The sequence below is a fragment of the Miscanthus floridulus genome, chromosome 2 (genome assembly GCF_019320115.1).
Source record: "Miscanthus floridulus cultivar M001 chromosome 2, ASM1932011v1, whole genome shotgun sequence".
In the NCBI taxonomy this organism is placed as follows: domain Eukaryota; kingdom Viridiplantae; phylum Streptophyta; class Magnoliopsida; order Poales; family Poaceae; genus Miscanthus; species Miscanthus floridulus.
The window spans coordinates 138,031,794-138,053,630 of record NC_089581.1 but is presented as its reverse complement, the minus strand read 5'-3'; the positions used below and the strand labels follow the sequence as shown (position 1 = coordinate 138,053,630).

The 21,837-nt window shown below is 45.8% G+C and overlaps 1 pseudogene; it reads left to right on the top strand.

Moving 5' to 3' along the window:
- The first annotated feature begins 2,709 nt into the window (after positions 1–2,709).
- On the top strand, positions 2,710–19,884 carry LOC136537139 (uncharacterized; annotated as a pseudogene).
- The last annotated feature ends 1,953 nt before the right edge of the window (positions 19,885–21,837 follow it).

The window sequence follows — 21,837 nt, the reverse complement described above, 5'->3', positions numbered from 1 at the left end:
CGTGACATCGAGTGAACAAGGGCATTTTCATTTTCATAACAAAGGCATTGTTGGCTATATACTTGGTTCTACATATATAGCCATATATAGGTGATTGTTAGCCTAATCGGGTGAGCATACAATCGTTTATCGCGTCCTCCTCCCAGAGGATTGAGCTCAGTCAAGAGCACTCTTTGTGTGGACATGAACTTTCCACTTGTCACCAGCCAAAGGAAATCGGAAAAAAAAGAAGCACGTGCCACTGCATCATATGATCGTATCCCCTCCCTGGCCCCTGTACCGGCCTCGCTGCTCAGCGTCCCCACCTTCCAGCAAAGAATCCACAGCTGGCCGCCTACCTGGCCCAATCACTCTCCCCCTTCAAACCAGCACTATCCACACTCCACCTCATCCTCGCCACAACACCAACTGCCAGAGCACTATTGCCGTGACATAAATGAACAAATGCACCGCCTACTTTGGTTCTGTTCGCTTGATTTATAAATTATATTTTTTAGTCAACGAATAGTATTTTTCTTTCATAATAAATTAGTCAACAGTACTTTCAACCATGACTTATCAGTCTAGCAAACAGGACATTTGCTTGTGGCCTTTGTGCCTAGGTGTTTACGAGGATGAGTGGTACATATTTATATCGTTGAAGCGCTAGTAGGAAATAAATAAAGTTCAGACGACCTTCTACGTGTAACGTGTATACTACACTAAGTACAGAAATCATTTTTATTGACGGTATATTTTATTTTCACTGATGGTGGTTTGAATTGCCAATGTGAAAGGTGAATGAAAATAGAGAATTTCCGCTAGCATCAGTTTTAAAATCGCCGGTACAAACACATCTTCATTGGCGGCACCCTTATACCGATCGTTAGTGTAAATATATTTATATCGTCGGAACATCAACCGCATCGCAAACGATTTCACGACAAATAAATAAATAAAAACAAGGCTAAGCACAAGACCCTATTACTCATACTAGCACGGGCGGATCCAGCGGTGGGGCGGGGGGGCTCAAGCCCCCCTACCCAAACCGAATCAGTGCAAATTACTATATAGTCCCTATGAATTTTTAGGTAAAATTCTATAGTGTAGAGGCTGAGACTTAAGATCGAGCAGCAGTACTGTTCAGTCCCCCTTAAAATATTTTCTGGATCCGCCGCTGCATACTAGTGATAAAAAAGTAAACAACAAGCTTACGCTAGCAAAAGCAACTACACTAGCAATAGATAAAATGTAAAAGGCTAGTGTAAGGAATGCAAACCACAAAGGAGGGAGAGACACGATTTCTCTCCCGAGAGCAGGGACGTAGCCAGCGGTGGGGCTAGGGGGGCTTCAGCCCCCCTACCCATCCTGAGCACGTGGAGTTTTCCTAAGTCATCCCTTAAAATTTTATGCATACATGTATTAGGTAGGAGGGGCTAAGGTTAAGAAAAGATTAAAAAAAATCTCTATTCTTTTGTTCAGCCCCTCCTAAATTTTTTTCTGGCTTCGTCACTGCCCGAGAGGTTCGGTGGCTTGCCAACTATCTACTCCGTGTTGAGGCTTAAAGGGTCAAGAACTCGAGATGTCTCCTAGTTCAACGGTGGAGAATCAATGATACAATAGTTAGGTACTTCCACTGTCCCCAAATAAATCAATTCCTAGAATTCGTGTCAGTCAAACTTTTTTAAGTTTACTAACTTTATAGAAAAGAGTAACCACATCTATGACATAAAATGAACACATTATGAAAATATATTCTATGGTACACTAATGATACTAGTTTGATATCATAAATCTTGATATATTTTTTTTTCTAGAAATTCGGTCAAAATTTAAAAAAAATGACTTAAAACAACTCTAGAAATCTATTTATTTAGGGACAGAAAGAGTGGGGATGGAAATCATATTGGCGAGGTCAGAAAGAAAACCAGCAATGATATGCAAATGCTGATGCCGAGTGGCTTGACCCGGCAGAAATATATCACTGCTGGTTTGAAGAAATGAGCTCATCAATGTCGGGTGGTGGTTTTAGCCGGTAGTGATAGACGCCATCACTGTCTCGAAATTAGCCTCCCACCAATTTTTTGAATCCTCGCTTTACCACCCAACAATGTAGTAATCACTGTCGGCTCTAGCACACCCGGCTGTGATGCTCCGATTATATGTTCTCGTGTAGTGTCTAGTGCCTTCATCGGAGCTTACCACCAGAGCTCTCCCAACGGTTATTGACGCATGTCAGAACTAGCTGTTTTCCAGTGGCGGATCTAGGATTTCAATCATGGGGGTACGGACGAAAACGATATAGTCAACGAACATGGACACGACATAATTAGATCACTACAGTAGTATCATGGGGGTACAGCTGCCCCCCCCCCCCCCAAAATTTCTGAAAAAAATCAAGTATATATATTCTTTAATATCTTGTATATGTATAATACTCTTTCTAGGCCCAGCTGCAGCCCATTTTCAAACGTACAGCAACCCATTTTCAAACATATTGACGTATAATAAGCACTTTGCCGATCTGCCGAATACGAAACGACACATCACAGCTCACAGCGATACAACTCCTTCCTCAACCCCGCCCGCCGCCGCTGCAAAGACGGAAACCCTCGTCGTCGTCGTTCGGTCGTTGTCTGACGGCCGACCGGCTGGCTGAGGCGCTGCTTGCCTGCTTCCGATTTCCGACCTTTCCTCCGGCCGTCTGCCCATCCTACACGCTACGCCAATATGCCCAGGAACTGCCAAACTGACAAGTTGCAAAGGGTAAAAATTCAATCTTGTTCTATTGCGATCACTGATTAATCATTTTTTTACCGGAATATTCCCATCAATAATGAGTTCTAGTTTGTGGAATCCCTCTTCTATCTTCTAATTTGACCGATTATTGCAGATTGCAGAACATCAAGGATCAAGTAGCATGAAGAGGAATAACAATCTTGCATCTCTATGGAATGCTCATGCTCAGAAACAGAAAGCACAAAAGGTGTCTTCTTCCACTCCAAATCAACTAATTATTCATGATCAGCAAGTAGGACCTGAAATTCCTTGTGAGGAAGAAATACATGAGACACAAGAGATGGAAATGGAAGATCAAGAAGCAAGACCTGAAAATCCTAGTGACGAAGAAATACATGAGGAACAAGAGACAGAAGAGGGAATTTATGATGTTGATCGTCTTCCCCATGATCCTGGAAAGAGGATCCCCATCATCCAATATTCTGCCAATGAGCAAGATGCAGTGAGAAGAGGATATATTGCAAAAGGGCCATGCCAGCCAAGGACATATAATTTTCCACAGCGACAAATTGGTGGTAAGCGTCGCTTTCCGGTTAGATGGTTTGACAAGTATGACTGGCTTGAGTACAGTGTGGAAAAGGATGCTGCCTTCTGCTTTGTTTGTTATTTGTTTGCGGATACAGCTAATTATGTTGGTGGTGATGCTTTTGTGAATAGTGGGTTTAGAAAATGGAACCATCCTGCAAAACTTGACTTGCATGTTGGAAGCATTACAAGCACCCACAATGAAGCTCTTGAGAAATTTACTAATTTCATTAGGCCAAGAGCATCAATAGCAAGTACTTACATTAAGCACACCACAGAAGAAAAAGTTAAATATAAGGCGCGCTTAACCTACTCAATTAGTTGTCTGAGGTTTCTTTTGCGTCAAGGGCTATCTTGTCGGGGACATGATGAAAGTGACACATCTAGCAATATGAGGAATTTTAAGGAACTCCAAAAATGGTTGGATGAAATGTTTGAAGATGTTAGAAAGGTTACAGGACATAATGCTCCCAAGAATTGTCAGATGACTGCCCATTCCATACAAACAGATATCATTAATTGTTGTGCCAAAGAAACTAGCAAACTTATTATTGAAGATCTTAGAGATGACTACTTTTCTATACTTGCTGATGAATCTAGTGATGTTTACCAAAAGGAACAGTTAGCTCTTTGCATAAGGTATGTTGACAAAAAAGGGAGGGTTACAGAAAGATTCCTTGGTATTGTTCATGTTCAGGATACTACTTCTTCAACACTAACAGATGCAATAGTGTCTCTTCTTATGGAGCACAAATTGACATTATCTAAATGTCGTGGTCAAGGATATGATGGAGCTAGTAACATGAAGGGGGAAATCAATGGGCTGAAAACAAAAATCATGGACGAATCTCCCTCAGCATACTATATTCATTGCTTTGCGCACCAACTCCAATTGACTCTTGTTGCTGTTGCCAAACAAAATGATGACTGTGTCGCATTTTTTGATTGTGTCACAAATATTTTGAATGTTGTTGGGATTTCTTGTAGAAAGCATCACATGCTTAGAGAAGCCCAGGCACAGGAGGTTTTGGAAGCTTTAGAACAGGGGGAAATTGAAACAGGACAAGGTTTAAATCAAGAGATGGGTCTAGGTAGGCCAGGAGATACTCGATGGGGAACTCACTACAAGACTATTTCTCGTATTATTGCTATGTATCCCACACTCTAGAAAGTTCTTAGGAAGATCTCAAAAGATAAATCTCAATCTGAGCGTATAAAAGCTCAAAATTGCTTGACAATAATTGAGTCATTTGACTTTATATTCATGGCACACTTATTGCTGACCATATTTGGATATACTGATGAGTTATGCAAGGCTTTGCAAAAAGGGATTGTCGATGTTTCACCACCGATAGCCTGCCACGGGGGTACTCAGGGCAGTATGTTTGGGCTTCGGCGTATGCCGAACTCGATGGTTTACGTAAGAGACAGCCGATTTATCCTGGTTTAGGCCCTTGATCGTAGATCGAGTAATAACCTTACGTCCAGTCGGCCTTAGCCTTTGCGTTGGATTGATTGTCAAGTGTTTTGTTGTACAATTGTCCTTCTCTTAGGAGCCCTACCCTCCTTTATATAGTCAGGAGGCCAGAGTCCTAGTCGGTTTACAATGAGATTTCCTAATAGGATTACCTAATAGTTCTACTACTACGATTATATGGGAAGAATCCTAGTTGGACTAGATTTTCTTTCTACCTTGCGGGGTATCCTGTGGGTTCCGCATCGACAAGCCCCCGAGCACTTCATGGTTGAGCTCTAAAAATCTCGCTCTGCTCCTTCTAGTCTTGTTGAGTAGGAACAAAATGTCATCCGAGCGTTTTCTGGAGTGAAACCTTGTAGCGCTTCTTGGGATCTTTGGGTGGTGAGTGCTTTTTGAAGAAAAAGTGCATCCATCTGGTTGTAGCCCCCGAGCCTCTTGCTATTTGGAACAAGGAGCTGGAGGATCTTGTCTTGAAGTTGCCCTGATTGTTCGTTGAAATTTTATCAAAAAGAACTCGAACATGGCTTGTTCCGGGTTCTTTTTGCCATAATGTCTTGAAGTGGTCTGCATTGAGGAAGCCTATTGGTGACGTGCGCTTTTTCGAAGAAAAAGTGCACTCACTGAGTGTAGCCCCCGAGCCTCTTGCTATTTGGAATAAAAAGTTGGAGGGTCTTGATCCTTTATGTTGTTTGAAAATTTTGTGTTCTGAAGTAGTCCCCGAGACTTGGATTACGTCATCATCCGAGAAGTTTTGCGGTAAGCAGCCTCCGAGCTTATGTCAAAAAATTGCACTCACTGAGTATAGCCCTCGAGCCTCTTGCTTTTGTTTACAAAAGTTGGAGGGTCTCCTGCGGCCCCATGCTTTCTCCGAGTTCTTCTTTTTAGAAAAGAAGTCGGATGAAGAGTCTTGATGTGTCGTCATTGTAGTCTTGAGTTTCTTGTATTCTTGGTCCTTTGTCTTTGGTTCTGAGCCTCCGGGAATAGGTGAAAATGAAGGCCGATCTCCCTGGCTTAGTGTTGTTTAAGCTATGATGCTGGCCAAGCCCCCGAGCATATATCCGTGTTGTTTTGTTCAGGAAGAACTCGGATGCGTGGTTTTGGCGTATTCTTTGATAGTTTTGCTGTGGTCAGATGTAGTTGTATGGTGGTGGTTGAGTGTAAATGCCTTTAGTTCACGGGTTGTACTATGCTGGTATATTCTTCCGAATATGCCCGTCTTCGAGTACCGCTTCCTCTCGCCTGAGTCGTCCATTATTGTGTCCTGTCTTTTCACTGTGTCCTTTGTTAGGCCTATTTCGTTGGTACTCCTAGTCCATGTGCGCCGATCCTTTGGTCTATAAATACTGTCCCTGAGTGCTTGTTTTCATTCATTGGATATTCTGTTGAAACCTTGGTGGTCATGAACATAGTAGTTTGTGAAGTAGAGCAGCCCCTGGGCATGTTTTGTAGTTTCTGTGTGTCTTGTCGTAGATGGAGGAAGTCTTGTGATGTGGGCTTCGTTCCTTCATCCGGCAGTTCTGGGTTGATCCACGTCGCCTGTCTTGAGACCGTCCGGTGCAGATCAACACCATATCCAGCATCACATCGGTCTTGGGTAGACAGATGCCTACCGGCCTTCTATGCTCCATGTTGCCCTGCCGTGCTGTCGATTTCCGCCTTGGATGCACTGCGTCTGTCCTTTGAAGAAAACAGTGTAACTAATGGCGGTTTGTCCTTCCGAGTAGCAATTTAGGACACGTAGTCATTCCAGAGCCTAGTGGTGTCCGTGTTCCTCTTTGCTACTTTGCTTTTCGTGGTGCTGAGTTCGTTGGGTCTTATAAGATTTGTAATCTTCTATTTTTGAAGTCGCTTGTAATGTAACAAATCTTGTCTTCTGAGTTGTCTTTGACTTTTCTGTTGTGATCCCTGTCGTTCATGAGACTACCGAGTTCTTTCTTACATAACCGGGTTCTTTTGTTCCTTGTGAGGTAGCCCTTTCTTTCTTCTTTCTTTCTTCTTGGTTTGACGGGTCGTTCTTGTATCAATTTGATAATCCTACCGTGGCGTTGGACAGATAAGTCTGAAATCTGCCCGTTGGTTTTTACCGTTGTGAGGATTCGTGCCCTCCGTCGTTTTAGCTGCGTCGGTAAATGGACCGTTGCGTTCCCACACTGTGCTTTAACGGGCCTCGTGGGCCATTTGTATCACTGAGAAATCTATTTAAAGACCTTTTATCTTCCTTTCCCTTGTCGCCCAGCTCTTGCCTTTAAACCCTAGTTCTCAGAAATCCGCCGCCGTCATTGTCGCCATCACCCGAGCACCATCATTCTAGCTTCATCTTCCTTAGCGCCTTTTTTGCTTCCGCCAGTTCATGGGAAAGAAGAAAACTGCAAGCAAGTCTCAGGCGACCTTCGTGGACGAGGAGTCATCCCTGTCTTTGATTGAAAACCAGGAGTTCGTGGCCATGAGGGCAGCTCAGAAGGTTTGGCCGGCTCCAACAACAAGCGAAGACCAGCTGCGCGAGCTCGTTAGTGATGGCTTGATCCAAAGCAAAGTCATCGCTGAATGGAGAGTTCCGGGCGAGCATCGGGTTCCGGCTCCGGGTCCTGGTGAGATTGTCCTTTTTGTTTCCTTTGTCCGTGCTGGACTTTGTCTTCCTGCTTCTGCCTTCCTTCATCAGTTTCTTGGTTATTTTGGGGTTAGTCTGAACCATCTAACCCCCAATGCCATTCTCCATCTTTCTGTTTTTGTTCACCTTTGTGAAGCCTTCCTTGGGATCCCTCCTTCTCTATCTCTTTTTCGCTTGTTCTTTCGTCTAAAACCTCAACCCCGCCGTGAAGAAACCAGTGCCCTCAGCGGTTGCGGGATTCAGTTTCGCCAGGGTCTCAAAATTAAGTTTTTTGACTATGACCTGGTCGATTCTGTCAAAGATTGGCATGCCGAGTGGTTTTACGCTGCCAATTTGATCCCTTCTCTTGTCGTTCACTCCAGATCCGGTCCTATGGTGAATGACCGATGGGACAAGAAGCTTGAGTCACCTGCTGAGATTCAAGCGATCCAGCCACTCCTTGATAGGATTAGCATGTTGAAACAACAGGGATTGACCGGTTTTGGTATTGTCTCAAGCTTTCTTCGTCGCCGGGTTCAGCCCTTGAAAGAGCGGGAACATCTCGGCTTTGAGTATTCTGGGGCCGAGGATCCTTCACGCATGGTCCCAGCTCTTGAGCTGACCGGTGAGGAGGTACTCGAGCGCCTCCAGAAGATGCTGAAAGGAGTGAGCGTCATTCGTTCTGCCATCTCTGAGTTCTCAGCCATCAACCTGCCCCCAGCTGTGAGTTGTCTATCTTTTTTATTTGAGTTCTTTATGTACTCTTGCTGCATCCATTCTTGCTTAGCTTTTCCTTGTCTCGGTGTTTTATCTTTTTTCGCAGGAGCTTGGGTGGAATTTTGTCGATCCGATCCCCCTTGGTGTTCTCCCTGCCGTGGCGGAGACAGGGGATCGTCTAGCTGGTACTTCTACAATTAGTAAGTCTCAAACCTTTACAGCCCTTCCTAGGGTTTCTTTCAGATTTGTTGATGTATATGAAGAGTATGTTCCTCGTCTAGTCCCTCGCGGTCCTTGCAGTGTCCCGAAGAGGGGGCGAATGGACGGGTCTTCATCTGGCTTGCCTGTCTCCAAGAAGCCTCGCAAACCAAATACTCCCTCAGGTACTCCAGTTGTTGCTAGCATGCTCTTAGGTGAGCACATTTAATATTCTTTGTTCTTTTATTTTCATGTTTCTCTCTTGAGCCGAGTACTTTTTGTCTCCTTTTCAGCGGGTGCTCTGGTTTCGTTGGCTGAGGAAGAAGAGGATGATGAAGTCCCCCTCATCATGCGGCGGTGAGTTGTTTTTCATATTCTTGTTGCATTGAATTTCTCCTCTTTGTTTTGAATTTTAGTCTTGGACTTTTTGAAGTAATCGGAGGTCGGGTGTGAGTTCTTCCGAGGCTCCCGCGCCGACTTCTTCTGAAGCTCCGGTGTCGAGTTCTTTGGTTGCCTCTGTCCCGAGCTATACCGCTCCTCCGGTGCGGAGTTCTTCTACGGCTCCAGCCCCAGCTTCTTCTTCCGCCCCGGCTTCTTCCATGGCTCCAGCCCCGGCTTCTTCCGCGGCCCCGTTGTCTGCTGTCCCGCTCCCGTCGCCGGGTGGCGGGGACGTCTTCGCCGTCATGGTTCCCCCTGCGAGGCCTTCTCTTGGTTTCGCGAAGAAAAAAGTAGTCGGGTGAGTAAATTCTAGCTTTATCTTTTTGGCTTTTATCTTCCTTCTTCTGGTTCTTATTGGTGCTTCCTTTTATCACTTTTCAGTGTTTCGTCTTCTCTAATTTCTTCATCGACTTCTTTTCTGCCTCCCACCGTGCCAACGAGTTTTGAGCCTCGGGACTCACAACATTGTGTTGATGAAGTCACCACGGGGGCTTCAGAGCTACCTGGCGGAGTTGCGGACTTAGTCGCTCCGGAGGTAACTGTGGCCGTCGCGCCGGGTTCTTCTGAGGGTTTGGCTCCGGCTTCCCTGGAGGTCGCTTTGGTCATTCCTCCTTCGCCCCAGCCGGCCTCTCCTTCCCCTTCTCTTGTCTCCGGCGGCCCCTCCTTTTCCGGTGACGTGGTGCAACAGTTCGATGCCACTCATCGGTTATCGGAGCTGACCGTAGCCTAGGGGAGCTTGTCGACCCTCGCGACTTCTTTTGGTGAAAAGCTCCAGGTAGGTTTTACTGCCGCTCCTCTTTTGCATGCTTGTTTTTTCTTCTATCCTTACGCTTTGTTTCTCTTTGCTTCTTTTTGCTCAGTCTTTCTCTCGTGATCATTCTGGCTTCTTTTTCTCATCTAAAAATGAGAGGAAGTTGTCTTCGGAGGTGGACGCTCTGAAAGCCGATCTTGACCTTCTCTGGGTTGAGTTGGAGATGGAGCGTCAAATGCACCAAAAGGAGGAGAAAGCCCTTCGCGCCCGGGTAGTGGAGACAGGAGAAACAGAGAGATGCTGCGGTGGAGTCTGCGAAGAATGAATGCAAAGGTGCCGCGGGTTCTGCCTGTTTCTTCTTGTATTTTGACTTCTTTTTCCGCTGACTTGTTCTTGGGTGTTCTGTCTAGCTCTCCGAGTTGAGAAGCAGAAGCTCTCAGGAGAGTATTGATGAAATGAGGGCCCTTAGTCCGTTCTAGTCATAATAGAGCTGAGGAGGTAATTACTCATGCTGAGGAAGAACTCGCCCTTACTAGGCTGATTAGGCGTGGAGCTGACAGAGATCTTGTGCAGGCCCAAAAAACCATTGAAGGCTTGTCCGGGAAGCTGGCGACGGCTACCGAGAATTGGAATGCTTTGTGGAAATCTTTTCGTTCGGTAGCCGATGTCCTCCGGACTCCAGCGGATGACGGGCAATCTTGGGCGCAGTTCATTCCCCGGATTCCGACTCATTTCCAAGAGTTCGCGAAGAGGTGTGCCCAAGTATGTACCAAGAATGTGCTGGCCCAGGTCCGGGTCCTTGCTCTAGAAGCGCCTCTCTCCAAGATAGCAGAAGAAGCTGAAAGCCAAGAATATCTTGACGCCGTTGAAAGGATGGAGCCCGAGGTTGAAGATCTAGCCAGTAGGGTTGTAGATAGTCTAAATATTGATATTTCCCTTTCTGATGACAACGCCTGACTCGATTGAGCGTCCTCTTGTAATATTACACTTCTTTTTAAATGAAGATTCTTTATTTTTGTCGATGTATTCTTTGCCTGGGTGCGGTTGAAGTTACTTGACTTGCTGAGTACCTTGTCTTGTTCCCGTCTCTGCTCCGTAAGACAACTCTGTGCGTTATTCTGACGAGGCCCCTCGATTTGTCGAGTACTTTTCTTTTCTTCCTCCTTTGTGATCCGTCGAGTGCTTTGTCCGTGCTATGACTTGTTAGGATGTAGGTCTTTGCGTTAACAACCTTTCGCCTGCGCTATGTAAAACGACTTTGGTATAGAATGTTGCCTCAACAAACTTCGGCATCCGAGTGCTTTCTTGAGTGGCGCTTGTGCTTTTCTGAGGAAAAAGTATTCCTATCTGGATGTAGCCCCCGAGCCTCTTGCTTTTCAGAACGAAGTGCTGGAGGGTCTTTTGAAGTTAAAATTTCGGTCGACTCAGCCAATTTGCTTTTTGTTAGCTTTTAGCTACCCTCATCGGCGAGTTCAAGCGTTTTTTCAGCTATTTTGCTCTTGGCCGGGATGCTCAGGCATGTTTTTAGCCATTTTGCTTTTTGTTTCGGGTGTTAGCTTTTAGCTACCCTCATCGGCGGGCTCAAGTGTTTTTTCAGCTATTTTGCTCTCGGCCGGAATGCTCAGGCATGTTTTCAGCCATTTTGCTTTTTGTTTTGGGTGTTAGCTTTTAGCTACCCTCATCGGCGGGCTCAAGCGTTTTTTCAGCTATTTTGCTCTCGGCCTGAATGCTCAGGCATGTTTTCAGCCATTTTGCTTTTTGTTTCGGGTGTTAGCTTTTAGCTACCCTCATCGGCGGGCTCAAGCGTTTTTTCAGCTATTTTGCTCTCGGCCGGAATGCTCAGGCATGTTTTCAGCCATTTTGCTTTTTGTTTCAGTGAAAACAACTCGTTGGAAGTCATGACAAGACATGCTATGGATGAATATCATCTTTATTGATCATGAGTATAAACTAATACATATGTTGTTGAAGAGTATTGTCTTTCGTTGATTGTGAACGTAGGTCCCTTGTGGCTTGCATATCTGTTTTTTCTTGAGCTGTTTTTACGCGTAGAATCTTCTTAGCTGGCTGATGTGCCATGTATTGCTGACTTCTTTTCCATCTTCGGTTATTAACTTGTATGTGCCTGGTCCGGTGACTTTTGTGACAATGAACGGGCCTTCCCATGGACTGAGTAGCTTATGTCGTCCATCAGTCTTTTGTATCCTTCTTAGCACTAAGTCTCCAACTTGTAGTGATCGAGGTTGGGTACTCTTGTTGTAGTGCCGTCTTAAACCTTGTAGGTATCTGGCTGATTGGAGGGTAGCGTTTATTCTGACTTCTTCTGAGCTGTCGAGTTCTAATCTTCTTGTGTGTTCTGCTTCTCCTTCATCATATTGTTCTATTTTTGGGGATGTCCAGATCAAGTCGGCAGGTAGTACGGCCTCTGACCCGTAAACTAGGAAGAAGGGTGAGTGGCCTGTTGCTCTGCTTATTTGAGTTCGTAGCCCCCATATTACTTTCGGTAATTCTTCAATCCATTTGGACCCATAGTCCACTAGTTCTTCGTATAACCTTGGTTTTAATCCGGCTAGTATGAGTCCATTAGCCCTTTCTACTTGTCCGTTGGCTTCTGGATGTGCAACAGACGCATAGTCTATACTGAAACCACAGTCTTGTGCCCAGCTCTTGAATTCTGTAGCTGTGAAGGGGGAGCCTAGATCTGTGATGATTCGATTGGGCATGCCGAAGCGGTGCATAATGTCTTGGATGAACTCGACTGCTTTGGTTGCGCTGTATTTCGCGAGTGGTTTGTATTCAATCCACTTGGTGAACTTGTCGATTGCTACAAAGATGTACTCGAAGCCGCCTTTTGCTTTTTTCAGGGGTCCTACTTGATCTAGCCCCCAGCAGGAAAAAGGCCAAGCGGGTGGGATGCAGATAAGATTGTGAGCTGGTACATGGGCTTGTCTTGCAAACATTTGGCAACTTTTGCATTTTCTGACAAGCTCTTCTGCGTCTTTCAAAGCGGTTGGCCAGTAGAATCCGGTGCGAAATGCTTTGCCAACCAGTGTCCTTGAAGCGGCATGATTTCCACAGCAACCTGAGTGTATTTCGTCTAGGATCTCTTTACCTTCTTCAAATGAGACACATTTTAGGAGTACTCCTGATGATGCTGCTCTTCTGTAAAGTTTATCTCCTACTAGAACGTAGTTTTTGCTTCTGCGAACAACTTGGGTGGCTTCTACCTTATCTGCTGGTAATTTGTTTTCTTTGATATAGTCGATGAAAACTTGGGTCCATGAAGTGTTGATTATCAAGATCTGAACGCCTTTAGCCTGAATTTCATGTGTTGTTTCACCGGGTTGTTTGATAGAGGGAACTGATAGCTCTTCTATGAATACGCCGGGTGGAACCTTTGCTCTGTCTGATCCGAGCTTGGCAAGGACATCTGCTGCAATGTTGGAATCGCGTAGGACGTGTAAAATTTCTAATCCTTGGAAGTGTTTTTCAAGTTTCCGTATTTCAGCACAATAAGCACCCATGTTTTCTTTGGTGCAGTCCCAATCTTTGTTGACTTGGTTGATGACCACTGCTGAATCGCCGTATACGAGTAATCTTTTTATTCCGAGGGTAATCGCGACTCATAGCCCGTGGATGAGGGCTTCATATTCTGCTTCGTTATTTGTAGCTTGCCATAATATCTGAAGGACGTACTTGAGTTGTTTTCCTTCTGGAGAAATGAGGAGAACGCCTGCACCGGCCCCACCTAGTTTGAGTGATCCGTCAAAGTACATCTTCCAGTGGTCGAGGATTGTATCTGATAAGGGCTGTTGAATCTCTGTCCATTCGGCCACGAAATCGGCGAGGGCTTGAGATTTGATTGCTTTCCGTGGGGTGAAATTGATGTCAAGAGCTCCAATTTCAACTGCCCATTTGGATATGCGCCCTGTGGCGTCTTTATTGTGTAGGATGTCTCCGAGTGGAAAATCTGTCACTACGGTAATCTTGTGGCTTTCGAAATAGTGGCGAAGTTTCCGTGAGGTAATGAGTAGGGCGTAGAGTAGTTTTTGTACATGCGGGTACCGGATTTTGGATTCTGACAGTACTTCGCTGATGTAGTATACTGGACGTTGCACTTTATACACGCGTCCTTGTTCTTCTCTTTCTATGACTATTGCTGTGCTGATTACGGTAGGAGTTGCCGCGATATATAGCATCATATCTTCATCTTTCTTTGGAGGTGTCAGGATAGGTGATGAAGTGAGGTATTCTTTAAGTTTTTTGAAAGCTTCGTCGGCCTCTATTGTCCACTCGAACTTGTCTGTTTTCTTTAGTAGTTTAAAGAAAGGTAACCCTTTTTCGCCGAGTCTTGATATGAAACGGTTGAGGGCCGCCATGCATCCTGTTAGTTTCTGCACATCTTTGACACTTCTAGGTGGGCCCATTTCTGTTATAGCTCGAATTTGCTTGGTGCTGGCTTCGATCCCGCGCTGACTGACCAAAAATCCGAGTAGTTGTCCTGAGGGAACTCCAAATACACATTTATTTGGGTTCAATTTCCATCTCCATTTCTTCAAGTTTTCGAAGGTTTGCTTTAAATCTTCAATTAGAGTGTCTGGGTTCTTTGTTTTTACCACCACATCGTCCACGTATGCCTCCACATTTTCACCGATTTGATTCCCAAGGCAAGTCTGGATAGCTCTTTGGTACGTGGCACCAGCGTTCTTTAGTCCAAACGACATGGTCTTGTAGCAGTAGGCACCAAACGGGGTGATGAAAGATGTCTTGCTCTGGTCTTCTTCTTTTAGTGCGATCTGGTGATATCCTGAATAGCAATCGAGAAAAGATAATAACGCAGATCCTGCTGTCGAGTCAACTATCTGGTCAATGCGTGGTAGCCCGAACGGATCTTTTGGGCAATGTTTGTTGAGATCTGTGTAATCGACGCACATACGCCACTCGTCCGTGTTTTTCTTCTGTACAAGGACCGGGTTTGCTAGCCAATCTGGATGTAGGATCTCCTTGATGAATCCGGCTGCCATTAGTTTTGTTATTTCCTTTTTAATTGCTGCCTTCTTGTCGGGTGAGAATCGTCGTAGCCGTTGTTTTACAGGTTTGGAGCTTTTGTTAACATCGATTCTAGTGCTCAGCCAACTCCCTTGGGACTCCTGGCATGTCGGCTGGCTTCCAAGCGAAGATATCTTTGTTGTCCCGAAGAAAGTTGGTGAGCGCGAGTTCCTATTTTGCCGAGAGGTGAGCACTGATAGTTGCTGTCTTGGAGGTATCGCCTGTGCCTAAGTCGATTTGCTTGACGTCGGCTTCTTTTGGTGGTGCGATGATGCTGGGCTTTTTAGCCGGTATTTCTAATTCTTCTTGGCTTGTTTCTGCAGCGATTGCGGCTATTTCTTTTCTTCCATTGTCGGCTTGCGCTTTAGCTGCAATCTGGATCGCCTGAACGTCGCAGTCAAAAGCGCGCTTTAAATTGCTTCGAAGGGAAAGGATACCGTTGGGTCCTGGCATCTTAAGTAGTAAGTACGGGTAATGTGGTATTGCCATGAATTTGGCTAGTGCTGGACGTCCGAGGATTGCATGATATGATGAATCGAAATCGGCGACTTCAAATTTGATAAACTCTGTTCGGTAGTTTGAAGGAGTTCCAAAGGTAACAGGTAAAGTAATTTGTCCGAGTGGCATGGCTGCTTTGCCGGGTACTATTCCATAAAAAGGTGTGCTTGTTGGCGTAATCATCCCTGGCGAGTTGTAGTCCCATTTTCCTTAGAGTTTCTGAAAAGATGATGTTAAGCCCAGCTCCTCCATCGATTAGTACTTTGGTGACGGTCATACCAGCAATAGTCGGATCCAGAACCAATGGATAATGGCCTGCGTTTCCCACGCTAGTCCATTGGTCTTCTCTGGTAAATTGGATAGGATACTGTGACCAATTGAGGTATCTTGGTGTAGCCGGTTCTGCTGTCATAATGGTCCGCAGTGCTAGTTTTTCTTGATGTTTGCTTCTGCAATCCGGAGCCCCTGAGAAAATCACTGCTACCGTTCCCCTAGGTTTTTGGAATCCTTTGTCCTCGTGGTTGTCTTCTTCTCTCTTCTGATTGTCCTCTTTAGTGTTTTCCTTACTATCTTTTCTTGTGTATCGATCATTGAAAGTGTAGCAATTTCCGATAGTGTGCCTCCCACTAGGGTGCAATGGGCAACGTATGTTTTCAATGTCATCATATCTTCTTGGTTTGGGAAATTTCTTTGATTTGTCGGCCATTGCCACAGTATTGTCTGGTCTACGTTTTCTTTCTTGATGTCTGCTATTTCGTTGACTTTGCTTGTCCGGGTTGTCTTGGTTGCTTCTGTCCGGGAACCTCTCTCGCGTTTTTTCTTCTGCAGTAATCATCTTTTCTACTGTACGTCTGAATTCTTCATTGTTTCTCGGATTTTCTTTGCAGAAGTCTTGAAATTGCCATCTGGCCATGATTCCGTGAGAAAAAGCTTCAATTACTTCTCGTTCGGTTATGTCATGCACTTGAGCTCGTAGTTCGCCGAATCGTCGATAATAGTTTCTGAGACTTTCACCTCCCTTTTGCTTGAGTCCTTTTAGTTCTGCATGAGTGATTGGGTGTGTAATGATTCCTGCGAAATTCTCACAAAAAGCTCTCTGCAAATCCTCCCAATTTCTGATAGATCCTGGATTTAGTTTATCGAACCATTGGAGGGGCATGGCCTCCAGTGCCATGGGGAAGAAAAGGGCTTTGATATCGTCGTCTCCTCCGGCTAGTTCAATCGATTGTGAATATATTCTGAGCCATTGCTTTGGTTCGGTTTTGCCATCATACTTGGAGTGATTAGATGGTTTGAATTTGTGAGGTAATCGCACCAATGCGAGCCTGTTCGCGAAACAGGGGAACCTGTCGTGAGCCTTGGTTTCTTTGAATTCAGATTCGGCGCCTTCCTCTGGCCAACTGTCGTTCTGATGGGAACAATTTTGCGAGGTTGTCTGGGTAGGAACCCTGCTCCTAGTCTTCCTTAGTTGTTCAAATCGGTGGCCTTGATTATGTTCCTTCCTACTTCCTCCGTCATGGCTTCCACCCGGCCCAAGTCTTTCGAAGGCGGATTTCCTTTGATTTTGATCTTCTTGCCGGTGGGTTGTTGATCTGGCGGGTAGTCTTGATCGAGCTTTCTCTTCATGTGTTCTCGGGATTGTCGATCGGAGCAAGTCCTGGAGCTGTTCGTACTTCTCACCAGGATGCGAAGTTGCTCCGAGTTCTTCTAATGCTTCTCGAATCTTATCGTAAGGCGTATTCGCCGTGCGTCTCCCTTCGACTTCTCGTTGTGATTTTCTTTTGTCGTACTCAGCCAATTCTGACTCGTATCTGGTCCAAGCTTCCCTGCGCTGCCTAGCACGGTGTTGGCGCCCTTGCTTCAACTTGTTTTTTCTTTCTCTAGCTTGTTTCTGACTATCTGTTTCTCCGTCGTAGCCCTGGGCAAAGGGTGATATGTTGGATTCTGATTCATCTGATGATCTGACATCGGGTGCTTCCGGGGGATTTAATGGTGACCGCGGTCGTCGAACCATGAACACTTCTCGCGCATGAGTCGTTCTGTTATTGGCGTTAGTTTTCATACTGTCGGAGTCGCTGATAACTTTAGTGGATGCCTCGGTGTCGTAGATCGAGTCTCCTTCTTGGTAAGGTAAAATAGCTGTTGTTGTCGTGCCGACTAGTTGGGTTCCGCTACCTTCAGGAACGGAATCCGGCCAGTGGATGATACAGTCCTGCGATGTTATCGTTAGCACGAGGCCCTCCTGAGCTCCTGTCAGTGGTATCCCGAATCTTGGATTGAAAAATCTTTCGACCTGTCCTTGATAGGATTTTGCCATGTTGTCGAGCCCAAATGGAGAAGAACTCGACTTCTTGAGAGAATTCTGGGGGTAATCCGAGTTGTTTTGGGTTGTGCTCCGGAATCTTGCCAAAAAAGAACTCGGTTTCTTGAAAGCACTCGGATAAAACTTCGCCTTGGAGCTTGAATTCGAATCGGATACGAGTGGTCGTGAAATCCGATTTGATTCGGATACTATGAGCTGCGCGAATCTTCTGGTGAGCTGATCCATTGTAGTTGTTGGAATAGGAACTTCTTTTAGATGATCTAAATCTTCGAGGAGATGGCTTTGAAGCTTGCCGTTGTTGTCTGCCTCGCAGATCCATGAGCCGAAGATGAAAGTTGATCCCGTCGGGAAAATCATGTTGTCGAGGTCCATCGAGCTCTCGGAAGCAAAGTCGTCCGAAAGCCCCTACCTGGCGCGCCAGCTGTCGATGTTTCACCACCGATAGCCTGCCACGGGGGTACCCTGGGGCAGTATGTTCGGGCTTCGGCGTATGCCGAACTCGATGGTTTACGCAAGAGACAGTCGATTTATCCTGGTTCAGGCCCTCGATCGTAGATCGAGTAATAACCTTACGTCCAGTCGGCCTTAGCCTTTGCGTTGGATTGATTGTCAAGTGTTTTGTTGTACAATTGTCCTTCTCTCAGGAGCCCTGCCCTCCTTTATATAGTCAGGAGGCCAGAGTCCTAGTCGATTTACAATGAGATTTTCTAATAGGATTACCTAATAGTTCTACTACTACGATTATATGGGAAGAATCCTAGTTGGACTAGATCTTCTTTCTACCTTGCGGGGTATCCTGTGGGTCCCGCATCGATAGGGATCAAGACATTATTAATGCTATTGAACTTGTTGAGATGACTAAGTTCCATTTGCAAGTGTTGCGAGAGGACAATGAATGGGAAACCTTTCTGAAGGATGTCACATCTTTTTGTGTTAAACATCGAGTCAAGGTTCCTGATATGGATGGTTTTTATGTGCCTGTGGGGAGACCAAAACGTTACTTTGTGAAAGTAAAGAATCTTCATCGGTTCCATGTTGAAATGTTTCTAAGTGTCATTGATATGCAACTCCAAGAGCTCAATAGCAGATTTGATAATATATCTTGCTTATTATTTTATTATTGTTCAGCTTTTTTGTTTTTTTCCTTTCGTAATAATTTATTTTCTCCTTACTGGGGCAGGTTTGATGAAGTTAATACAGAGCTTCTTGTTTGCATGACTGCTCTAAATCCAGCTAATTCATTTGCTGCTTTTGATAAAGATAAACTTATGAAACTTGCAAAGTTTTATCATCAAGATTTTACAAGTCCAGATTTGGTCCAACTTTCTTCGCAGCTTAATATGTTTATTGTTGATGTGCGAAACGACACAAGGTTTCAACAAGTGAAGAATCTTAATGAGCTATCTATCAAACTAGTTGAGACAAAGAAGCATGATCGCTTTAAACAAGTTTATTTATTGCTGAAATTGGTCCTCATCCTTCCCGTAGCTACTGCAAGTGTTGAGAGAGTCTTTTCAGGAATGAACTATGTGAAGACCAAGCTTCGGAATAAGATGGGTGATCAATACTTAAATGATTGTTTGGTCACATTTATTGAGCGTGACTTTTTTCGACGTGTAAGTAATGAAGATATCATTAAACGCTTTCAAGCTATGGCGGAACGGCGTGTGAAGCTTTAGCTGGAAACTTGTATTAGTATATTAGAATTATGGAAAGTTGAAAACATGTAACTTATCACAACTATTTTATCATCGTTTAGTAATCTAATTATGCCGTGTCCATGTTCGTTGACTATATCGTTTTCGTCCGTACCCCCATCATTGAAATCCTACATGCGCCACTGCCCACGACCTGGCGTTCATCGACCGTGCTCAGACGGCGGCCGGCAAGTACACTACCTACAACTGTGCTGGCCTGTTCTACTAGCCCTACGGTGCGTACTGGAGTCAGGGGCGCAGGCTCTGGCAGGCCGAGCTCTTCAACGCGAGGCGGCTCACGTCGCTCGAGCACGTCCGCAGCGAGGAGGTGCGCGCCATGGTGAGAGATCTGCACGCCGCGGCGTCGTCGCCGTCATCGTCGTCGGCGACAGGTTGTTTTAGCGGCCACGTGGTGGCGCTCAAGGAGCACCTCTACATGGTGAACCTCAACGTGATCTCGCGCATATGCTGCTAGGCAAGAAGTACATCGTCGACGGATATGGCTCGCCGGCGACACCTGAGGAGTTCAGGTGGTTGATCGACGAGCATTTCTTTCTCAACGGCGTGCTCAACATCGCGGACATGATCCCGTGGCTCAGCTGCCTGGACCCGCAGGGGTACATCAAGAGGATGAAAAGGTCGGCCAAGATGTTGGACCGGTTCCTGGAGCACGTGCTGGATGAGCACAACGAGCGCCGGCGGCGAGAGGGCCAGGGTTTCGTTGCCATGGACATGATGGACGTGCTTTTGGAGCTCGCTGACGACCCCAACCTCGAGGTTCCGATCAACAGGGATAATGTGAAGGGGTTCACTCTAGTAAGCGTTACTAATTCACTCCGTGCATAATTGTTTCTGAGGCATCGGAAGAGTTGTTATTAATTACCAGCAAACATGCCTTACACTGAAGCATATATACGAAGTCATACGTCTTAAACCGGATTTGGTACCACCACTAGACATGAGTCGGTTCTAAATCGTATGAGCGGGTCTGGGTCACACAGGAGCACGGAGGATGCAGAGCTATTTTGGGAAGCAAATAAAGAAGATTGAAACAAATCTTCCGCTCTTTAATTTTGGATATAGATTAGCAAATAGACCCGTGCGTTGCAACGGAAGAAAAAATAAACATTCGTAGAAAACGACAACAAAATACTATATATCTATTTATGTTTAACCATTTTTATAAAATTTAAAAGCTATAACTTATTTATAATGACCATGACATCCCAGGCAATTATATGATAATGTCCTACTTAGCTGTATCAAAATAAAATACAATATCGATAAAAATTTCTCCCGTTCCAAAGTAAAAGAAATATTTACTTGTAAATATATATAACTTTATTTTTTATATTATTTAATTATTTGATTTGATTAATTGGACCATTGATTGATCCATTCGCACTCATGGAGTTGGAGTCAGGATTCTGTCACTGATGATTGCCTTCTGGTATCAGCTACGCTTTCGATCTTCTACAACTTCCACACACTCAAGGGCAAGCAAACACCAACAAACGGCGCTGAGCACCTAAGCTACACAAGGTTCTAATCCGGCACAGTTCTTGCTCAGGCAGTCAGGCACCGCCCAGAACCCATGGCTCCGGTTTTGACAGTCACCGACGCCACCTACATGGCTACGTCGCTGCGACGACTGGCGCGCTGCCGTCCGAGCCTACCATCAAGCTCGACACCATGGAGGCGCAGTGGGTTTTGGTTCCGCTGCTGCAACACCTCCTGCTCTTCGAGGGCGACCCATCTGCCACCCTTCGACGCCATCCTCCAGTCCCTCCCATCCTCCCTCGCCGTACCTGGCCACCCACGCCCCCCACTCGCCGGCAAGCTCCACTGCCTCGCAGACACCGGCGATGTCGCCATCTGTACGTGTTGCTCCACCGGTGGCGGCGGCGATGACGGCATCAGGTTCGTTGCCGCGGAGTGCGACGCTGACCTACGCCACCTCGTTGGCGACGAGGACCATGACGTGCTCACGTTCGAGCGCCTCGTTCCGGAGCTCGACACGAGCCTGCTGCCAGCGCCGCTGCCTGGCGTGCAGGCAACGCGTCTCGCGTGAAGCGGGGTGGCCCTTTGGGTCAGCGTGCTGATAGGATTTATAGTATCATCTAGAATTAGATCAATAGCTTAAACTTGATTTAGATAATACCTTGTCGATGTACAGTCGCGTCTATGGCACCGTCAATAAGGTGGCCACGACGTATCGGTGTAGGGGAAGTCGTACAGGCGTCCGTTAGATCGTCGACAGTAGCAGTAGTGTAGGCGTGGACCAGTGGCAACGGTGAAGACGGTGTGGACTTTCCGTCGCTTACAGCGCGTCCTTCTAGATCGGACTAGGGCTAGAAACCTCGGTGGGACGCTGACGGCTATGGTGAACCTCGTACCTTGCGCTCCGGTCCCCACCTTCCTCTTTATAGCGCTGCGCGACGGGGCTCATCAGACAGGAGAACGGCTGGACGCCCCCAACCAGGGCGCGGATCAAGGGCCCAATTGACCGTTGGGCCAACTGGTAAAGATCAATCTAACATTCTCCCCCTTGATTTCAACTTATGACTTAAACTTAACTTACTTTATCTTTTTTCCATTCCATCGTAGATCAGTGCATAGAGCGTGCCTCATCGTTCGGTCAGTTGTCATTAGATTAAACAGCTACAATACGCCTCTCTGTTTTTGAAACAGATTTTCAACTAGGCCCTTAGTATCCAGAAATCATAGATTTTCCCGTAAACCATGTAGACTATGTGTTCTCTAAACGCACTGGGTGGTTAGCCTTTGGTAAGCGCATTC